This window comes from Telopea speciosissima, unplaced genomic scaffold (genome assembly GCF_018873765.1).
Source record: "Telopea speciosissima isolate NSW1024214 ecotype Mountain lineage unplaced genomic scaffold, Tspe_v1 Tspe_v1.0944, whole genome shotgun sequence".
In the NCBI taxonomy this organism is placed as follows: domain Eukaryota; kingdom Viridiplantae; phylum Streptophyta; class Magnoliopsida; order Proteales; family Proteaceae; genus Telopea; species Telopea speciosissima.
This window is the reverse complement of record NW_025318280.1, coordinates 1-8976: the sequence shown is the minus strand read 5'-3', so window position 1 is coordinate 8976 and position 8976 is coordinate 1. Positions and strand designations below refer to the sequence as shown.

The window sequence follows — 8976 nt, the reverse complement described above, 5'->3', positions numbered from 1 at the left end:
CAATACCGATAGGTCCCCTTCTGATCAGTAATTAAAATACATAAATACCATGAATTGAAAACAGAGGCAAATAGATATATCGAAGTTTACATGGCCAATCCTAAATTCCTAATTTTTAAAATTAAAAAAAAAACTATATAGCACATCTCAATCTTATGGCATGTTCTATTCTGATTTTTTTAAAAATCTATCTCTTGATTTCATGCTCACTTATTTTCCTAAGTATAGGCTTTGTAAAAATTTTCAATTCAGTCAAACAATTGCATGACTAAAACATTAAAATTATTCACATATCCAAAAAAATTTATACAATGTACTTGACACTAAGGAAATTTTACTTTCAAGAGAAGTATCTTTCATAAAGTAGAATAAAAATGTATTTTCTGAAAAATATAGTATTCGACCAATACTTTTTACTTTCCATTCATAGAGTATGAGAACCATACCTCATGGATGGTGTGAGATGGATTGGGGTGGTCACCCACGGAGGAAGATCTGAATTCAACATAAATTACCCCTAAGTATCATGACTAAAAACAAATAAAGTGATGCATTGTTACGAATCAGTATCAGATTATACCTCATAAATTGGGGAAGGTATTCGTACACGGGAGATTTCCCTGTCAACTCCATCAAATAAGGGAGCTAAGGGTTTATATGACATTTCAGATTGACATAATCTATTTAATGCAGGTCATGTACATACACAAAAAATTATCGTTTCCATTTATCTACCCCTCCATTTCCTCCATTTCATCTAATAGAGAGGAGTGGACCCTCCCCGGGCAGTGTGTTCGGGCAAGAGGTAGGGTGGTCATTTTCACCCCTTATGAAATGAAATAGAGGAAATAAAAACACAGATAAATGGAGACGATAAAGATCCGTACATACACGGCCGGGCATGAAAACTTTTGCCATAAAATTAAGAGGTTTTAGGATTTAGTATCTGAACAGAAACTACATATTATCATATTTTCATGAAATGTTAGTCCATGAGGTGCAAAGAGCCTATATATAGGATACCCAATACCCATTGGTAACCACAATCTTACTTATTAGTACCCTCTGCTTTGTGCTTTCCAGCTTTATTCCTTTGGCCTTTCAGCTTTTCAATAATCTCCACAAGGCGATGATACCCCTAGCAGTAGTAGTTTCCACACTAATCTTAGCTTCCATCATCTACTACTGCTCCACTAGCCTGTTCAACAGATACCCACATCCACTCCCTCCAGGTCCCAAACCATGGCCTATCATCGGCAACCTTCCACACCTCGGCCCAAAACCTCACCAGTCCCTTGCCGCCTTGGCTCGTATTCACGGACCCCTTATGCATCTACGGTTGGGATCCGTCAATGTCATCGTTGCTGCTTCGGCTTCCGTCGCTGCTCAGTTCCTTAAAACTAACGATGCCAATTTCTCTAGCCGCCCACCAAACTCAGGCGCAAAGCACATAGCTTATAACTATCAGGACCTCGTATTTGCTCCCTACGGTCCTCGATGGCGCATGCTTCGCAAGATCTGTTCCGTTCATCTCTTCTCCAGCAAAGCTTTGGATGATTTCCAGCATGTCCGACAGGTTTGCCAATTTTTCCTCTCTTTTATCTATTTCGGTCAATATATAACTCCATATAGTTGAACGGGAGTAGATTTCTTTCAATACAGATCCTCTACGGCCTGCTGCCTGCTCACAGGATCCAGATCCTCTACTGCCGAGCTGCACGGCAGGACCGAGCTGCCCAGCATGGTACTGCGTGCAATGACCGCCTTTGCCCCCACTCGGGCAAGGCATTTGGGTAGGGGTAAGGCGGACATTGCGCGCAGCACCATGTCTGGGCGGCACGGTCCTGTCGGGTAGTTTGACAGTAGAGGATCCAAATTCCGCATAAACAAGGCGCACAACAATGCCCGAGCGCTTGCCCTAGTATGGGTTTGTTAATGCTTTTTGCACGGCTCATTGGTCCTTTGTTGGTGCAGTTCCACTCTATCTTTTAGGAATCTTCTCGTTAAAATCTTTACCAAAAGTGAAAAATCTTCTCCTTAAAATAAAGGGATAATTTCTTAAATCTATTAGATAAAAACGGAAATTATAAGATAAGTAGGTTTTAAATTTATTTTACATCCACTGTTTTTTATTTTGAAAAGATTTACTTAATCCCCAAAATTAGTTAGCACTCATCCAAAATAAAAGTAAACTTATCTTAACCTCACTAATTGAAAAGTAAAAAACTGTTTAAACCACATTGAAGAAAACAACCGTAAATTCCACAAAAGAAAAGACAAAGATTGTGATAAAGTGGAATGAGAAGATTACGGGAAGTGGTAATACCTATTACTGTATTATGGTGATGGAGGATTTTAAAATTTAAAATGAAAGAGGAAAACATATTTTATAGCGTCATAGTCCAAAAGGAATGGAATTAAAAACAAAGAAAACCGAATACCAAACTTCGAGATCATAAAAAAATAAAATAAAAAATTCTAACGTTAAGTCCAAAGGGCATGTGGTGGTCAATGTCTCCATACGACGGTGAATGTGATCCCAATTCACTGCAAAGCGGGAAAGGGTATCGAAAGGGTATTTTGAAACATATAAAAATCCTAGGAGGGGTTTGTGAACCCTACGATGGTAGGTGAACCGTCTTCTATGGGTAGATGGAAACTTAGTCCTAAAAGAAAAGCTTAATTTTTACAAAAAAAAAAAGAAAGAAAGAAGCTTAATTTCAATTATTATATTATTATTTTTTAGAATATCTTTACAAAAATCATTGGATGAAACGTGAAAAAGACACTTTGCAAACTTTTTAAACCAGTTTTTTTATTTTAGATAAAAAAGGTTGGGGTAATTTTGGAAGTTTGTTTTTATTTTTTCCTTGCATGGCATGAGTACTAAACAATTTTGTGGATTAAGTAAATTTTTTTGAAATGGTAAGTAGTGGATGTAAAACTAATTTGAAACCTACTTATTTTGTAATTTTCGTTCTTATCTAATGGATCTAAGAAATTTCCCCTAAAATAAAAATCACGAGGAAAGTAATGATTGATTATGTGTTTTTCTTTCCTTATGTATATTTGTTTTTCCATATTTTCCAAACAACATTATTACAGAATATTTAGAGTATTTTGTAAATAAAAACTTTTGAAATGCGGAAAAGAACGTGTTTTCTGTTGAGGTGTGTCATGTGTGGTTCCTGCACTCTCTACCAAAAAAAAAAATGTGGTTCTTGCACTAGTGCGTGGTTTAATGGGAAAACATTTCGAATCATCAATTGGGATAATATTTTGGGCTTTTAGGGGTGAGGTGGTCATTTTATCCTTTTTTGTGTTTAAGTACAAGAAGCATGTTAACCACATAATTGGGCAGCGTTCTTTTGAAGAGATTATCGTACCCATTAGGCCAAGTGTAGGTTAAACAGTGTGGGAAAAAATCCTCTCCAATTCCTCAATGATGCAATGCAGTGTAGTTCAGGATGGAAAGGTCTGAAAGGTCGACACCTGTTAAGCGCAACATCTAATAGTGCCGAATTTAAAGGAAAAAAGCAAAAATACTGGGTTAATGAGCTCGGATTGGTGCCTGCCAATTATTGACATCTCCACCCTGAACTGCACCATTCTGCATCATTGGAGAATTGAATTAAAAAAAAATTTGGCTGCTACCCGGGTTGCAGCCATGCTCCTGCTACCCCCAATCGGAGACACAAACTTGAAATAATCCCTTTCCCCTTTGGATTCACAAATACCTAGGTTTCTGTATTTTCTATAATATCCTTTTGGATTCCAAATGGGTGCCTACAATTGGGGCAACAACCAGTTTTTGTCCGAACTTTTGAAGATGATTTAAATTCAAAGAATGTACCAGGATAACTGCAATCCGAGCCACGTGGCTTACATCTTTGACGCTCACAAGACTATTTTTTCTCCTTTTTATAGTTTTTTTTTGTTGGTAAAACTCTTCTTTTCATAGACACGAGACTCCCTATATTTATGATTCCCTGAACATGTTGAGGCCACGTTGGTTGGTAAGCTTGTCAGATAATCAAGAGTTTCACGTCCTCTATGGTGCGTTGCCCATAGCGGCTTATGCGGCGTAGACTGGGCCATGTATGTAAAGACTATTTTACTCCTATCCAAACATCTTTGTCCAACTAGGGGTAAGACGAGCATTGCGTGCACATCCCAGCTTGCACCGCACAAGTCGCTATAGGCAGCTGCATTGAGGGTTTTTTCTTGTAAAACTTTAGGCCGAAGGAAACCGAAGGTCTTGAATTCTAGTGTTCGACTCCACCTTCCTCCTTAGGATCACCCGTTTGAAAGAAAACTCTCTAGTGAACATGGGGAGATGATCCATTCACGAGGGGGATACCACCTGTTCCCAAAAAGAAAAAAATCTAGAAATGGACAAACGCATTTTTTTGGTGAAAAGGACAAAGGCCTTAAGGCCTTATGAGAGTGGGTAGGTAGGCAGAGTGAGGTCTAGCCACCTGCGGGCTCTACTCATAATTAGTCATTAAACCTGTACCAGAAAACGAAAAATGTCAAAAAAAAATCCAATATATTCCTTTGCGGGACCCTTTCTCCTCCGGTAACGGCAACAGCAACGGAAATGCCTTTTTTTTTTTTTGGGTGTGTGCAGGAGGAGGCGACGGTACTAACACGCGCCCTCGCAAGAGCAGGACATGCGGCGGCGCCGGTGATTGTTGGACAGTTGCTAAACGTGTGCACCACAAATGTGCTTTCAAGAGTGATGATTGGGTGGAGAGTGTTCGGGGAAGGTCATGGTGTTGAGAACCCGAAGTCACAGGAGTTCAAAGAGATGGTAGTGGAGCTGATGGTGCTTGCCGGAGTATTCAATATTGGAGATTTTATTCCAGCTTTGGAATGGTTAGATTTACAAGGGGTGGCGGGTAAGATGAAGAAGTTGCACGCGAGATTTGATTCGTTCTTGAACCGTATCGTCGCTGAACATGAATTCGCTGGAGGTAGAGACGATGGGCTTGAGCAGCATACCGATCTATTGAGTATACTTATAGCGCTGAAGGACCATGCGGACGGGGAAGGTGCGAAGCTCACAGACACAGAGATTAAGGCCTTGCCCGAGCAGGGGTAAGGCGGTCATTGCACCGTGCCTCATTAGTGCGCTGCTATGACTGCTACGGGCAGCAGGCCGTGGACGATCTTGATCCCCCCACACACACACATACATATGCGCATAAAATTGCTACATGGTTCTCTTATTTTTTAGCGTAAACCCACAAAATACTACTATAGGGGTGTCAATTCCAAGCCCGGCCCAGTATACCCGATCAAGCCGACTAAAGCCTTGCCAGGCCCGTTCGTTTACTAAATGTGTTGGGTTCAAGCCCGTTATGTTGAGTAATGGACTGTCCTGGTGTGGGGTCCTAACCTGTCGTGCACCTGATCAGACCAATCGATTCAAGGCCTGACCTAGCCCTCCCGGTTACAGCCCAACCTAGCCTGGTTCTGCACCATTTAAGGTCCAATTATAGCTTGAGCTCGACGTGGCCTGTTCAGGGCCAGGCTGATTATATAAACCGGCTGTCACTGGTGTAGGCTTTAAGCACCGTGAGGCCTGGATAGGCTTGACGTAGCCCGACCATTTGACACCCCTACAAAATACTGAGCATAAATCAAAAGAATGAAGCATCATCAAGTAAAAACTAGGCCCTTGTCACATTTATTCGGGTTTCTTTAGGGGTGTCAATGCTAAACGTGTCGTTCATAGTGCAAGGGGATGGAACAGGCGCCCCAATTACCCCTTAAATTTTTTATTTTATTAAGCTATATATAAAGGACTATGGCCTGAATAAAAATATAGACTTGATATTGATTATTAATGCACATATGAAGTGTCACATGTTGATTGATTATTTATTGAAGCGCCCCAATTTGATGTTGACACAATAGACCTAAAGATGTGAAATATGCTATCAATAAATGGTACTGTAAGACACCAGTTAGTCCCCCCCTCCCCCCTTCATAAAGTTGTCAAAGTAGTGGCTCCAAGTAGGGGGGTCTATGTGGATCTTTATCCTCTCAGGTTCTGTTTGGTACAATTCGTCTGGTTCCTCTCATAGGGGTGGAAATGATCACCTTACCCCTTGCTCGAACACACTGCCTGGGTGGGGTTCACCCCTCTTTATTAGAGGCACTAAGGAACTGTACTAGGCAGAGAACTTGAAAGGATAATTTTCCGGGTCTATATACTATTACACCTTTAACAATGCACCTAATTGAATCCATGTTACCACTTACCACTCTTATAAGCTGCAACATCGATCAAGATCCTAACTTAAATGGGATTTTCTTATTGACATCCTTCAAGGTGTCAAATAAATTGTTACCTTATTTTCATAGAGGACTAAGTTACCCTCCACCCATAGAGGACAATTCACCCACCATTCTACGGTTCACAAACCCTTTCTAAGATTTTTGTATGTTCTAAAATACCCTCCCGATACCCTTTCCTGTCTTCTTCTGCCTTGCAGTGAATGGGCGTGGGTGGAGGGAAACTTGGTCCTTTTTTTTGTATAATATATAATTTTTTTCAATGGGGTAATAATGTCATTTTATGTGTACTCGAAAATTATGTCTCACATTTTTTGATAGTGACATAATAGTATGTCACTATCAAATTATTTGTTAAAAATCTTTTTATATCCCTATTTTAAAGAACTTTTGAAATTAAGACAAGTTGTCAAGTTCTAAAGACACCTATATAGATGTCATTCTAAATCACCCTAACTTAATTCTTCTCGCTTTAACTGTGATGGTAGGACTTATTCACAGCAGGAACTGATACATCATCAAGCACGGTAGAGTGGGCCTTGACGGAACTCATTCGGCACCCGAACATGCTGGCCCAAGCCCAACAAGAACTGGACTCCGTCGTCGGAAAGGACCGGCTTGTGACGGAGTCGGATCTACCCCAACTCACATACCTTCAAGCAATCATCAAGGAAACATTCCGTCTCCACCCATCAACACCACTGTCACTCCCAAGAATGGCCACCGAAAGCTGCGAGATAAACGTCTACTACATTCCAAAGAATTCCACCCTTCTTGTCAATGTATGGGCCATTGCCCGTGACCCGGCAATTTGGCCCCAACCACTGGAGTTTCGGCCCGAGAGGTTTCTCCCTGGTAGTGAACAAGCCCACATTGATGTTAAAGGCAATGATTTTGAGGCTATACCTTTTGGAGCAGGTCGTAGGATATGTGCAGGGATGAGCCTTGGGTTGTGGATGGTGCAGCTCTTGACTGCAACCTTGGTCCATGCATTTGATTGGATCCTTCCGGAGGGACAAATGCCGGAGAAGCTGAGCATGGAAGAGGCGTATGGGCTGACCTTGCAAAGAGCCATGCCCCTAATGGTGCTTCCGCGACCAAGATTGACTCCACCACACCTTAACCACACCTTAATTAGAGCTTGACTTAGCTGTGTTATGTTAGTTAATTGTAAATTACTTTATATTTTAGCTTTTTGTTGGGCTTAGGCCAGCTGTGTTATGGAAGATTGCTCATCCATTGGCCTAGACGTTTGTGTAGAAACCATGCAACTAAGTAGAGATCTTTTTCCCTAGAAATAATATGAGTTTTATTTTTGGTGCAATTAGGGTAAATTTTTGTTGTGAGATTTGAAACTCTGGCTCCGTTTGTTTCGGTGTAAAATTTTATCTGAATTTTTTTAAATGGTGAACTATACTTCGTAAATGTAAAATTTTACAAATTGAAAAATTTTCCAATGGTTGTTTCCATTAAATTAAAAAAAAAAAAAAAAAAAGCATTGAAAATTTTCTGTACATATAAAATTTTTGAAGTCAAATTTTTGGAACTGGAAAATTTTCAAGTAAAATTTTACGCCGAAACAAAGAGAACCTCTACAGATAGTTGACTGATCTCGTATTTAGTGGGACTTTAGTTGTGTATGCCGTTGTTAATCCAAATGTGAGAATCCTTATTGGAGAGCTCGCCATTTGGTGTTAGACATTTTTTTTTTTGGGCACAACATTTGGTGTTAGATTGTAAGGACCTTCTCAAGACTTTACATAATGTGGAGATTAGATATAGTCATAAGTTAAGTTGGCCAAGTATGGTTTGCACTGTAGTAGGATTGGAATGGATTGTTCCACCATCTTGCATATCTTAGGTCCTCTGTGAGGAGCTTTATTTTAAGTTATGAATAAAATCTGAGTGAGTTGTTGAACTTATTCCCACCGGCAAACGATTTATGTGAATTGGGTTCAGTTACAGCCCCATTACGAACTACAAATGAATCTCTAGAATCATGGGAGATCTTTCACTCTCATCTTTGATCACGTTCAGTTCCTGTTTTTAAGCTGCCTCGACTTTGTTATCTTTTCTTTTTTTGGTTGCTATGTTTGTTTGCAAGAGAAATTAAAAGGAAAGGAAGTGAAAATTTTCAAACCTAAAACAAGAAACTTTTGTAATCATTACCTATGTGATTGTATATATACTTCTTAAATGTCTTATCATATTTAATGATGATATATTTTACATGTAATTTTTATTCCGTTGGGAATTGAATGCAAAGTTAAGTGGAATTTAATAACCAAATATGGTATAATTTGGACTTAGTGATATAGTCATTTGAGTGATAATTACAAAACTTTCATCTCTAAATATGAAAATTTCCCTTCAATTCCCTTCCTTTTAATTCCACTTGCAACCAAACGAAACCATTATGTGTGTGAGAAGAGGGGAAATTTTAACTTTTAATAGTATTACATTGTTTACTTTTAAGTGATCGCCTTTTGTGGCTCTTTAAGTCATCACTATATGAGTTGAATTTGAAATGGAAATCATGAACTCTTAAAGCTGCCTCCTTATTTATATATGAATCAATGTCTTTATTTTGGGCTCTACACGACTATATCTATGTAAGATGAAGCTCTCGTTTTCTTAAAGAAACTCTCATTGTCCTTATTTTGGGTTCAATAA

The 8976-nt window shown here is 39.4% G+C and overlaps 1 pseudogene; it reads left to right on the top strand.

Moving 5' to 3' along the window:
- The first annotated feature begins 1129 nt into the window (after positions 1–1129).
- LOC122648390 lies at positions 1130–7448 on the top strand (annotated as a pseudogene).
- The last annotated feature ends 1528 nt before the right edge of the window (positions 7449–8976 follow it).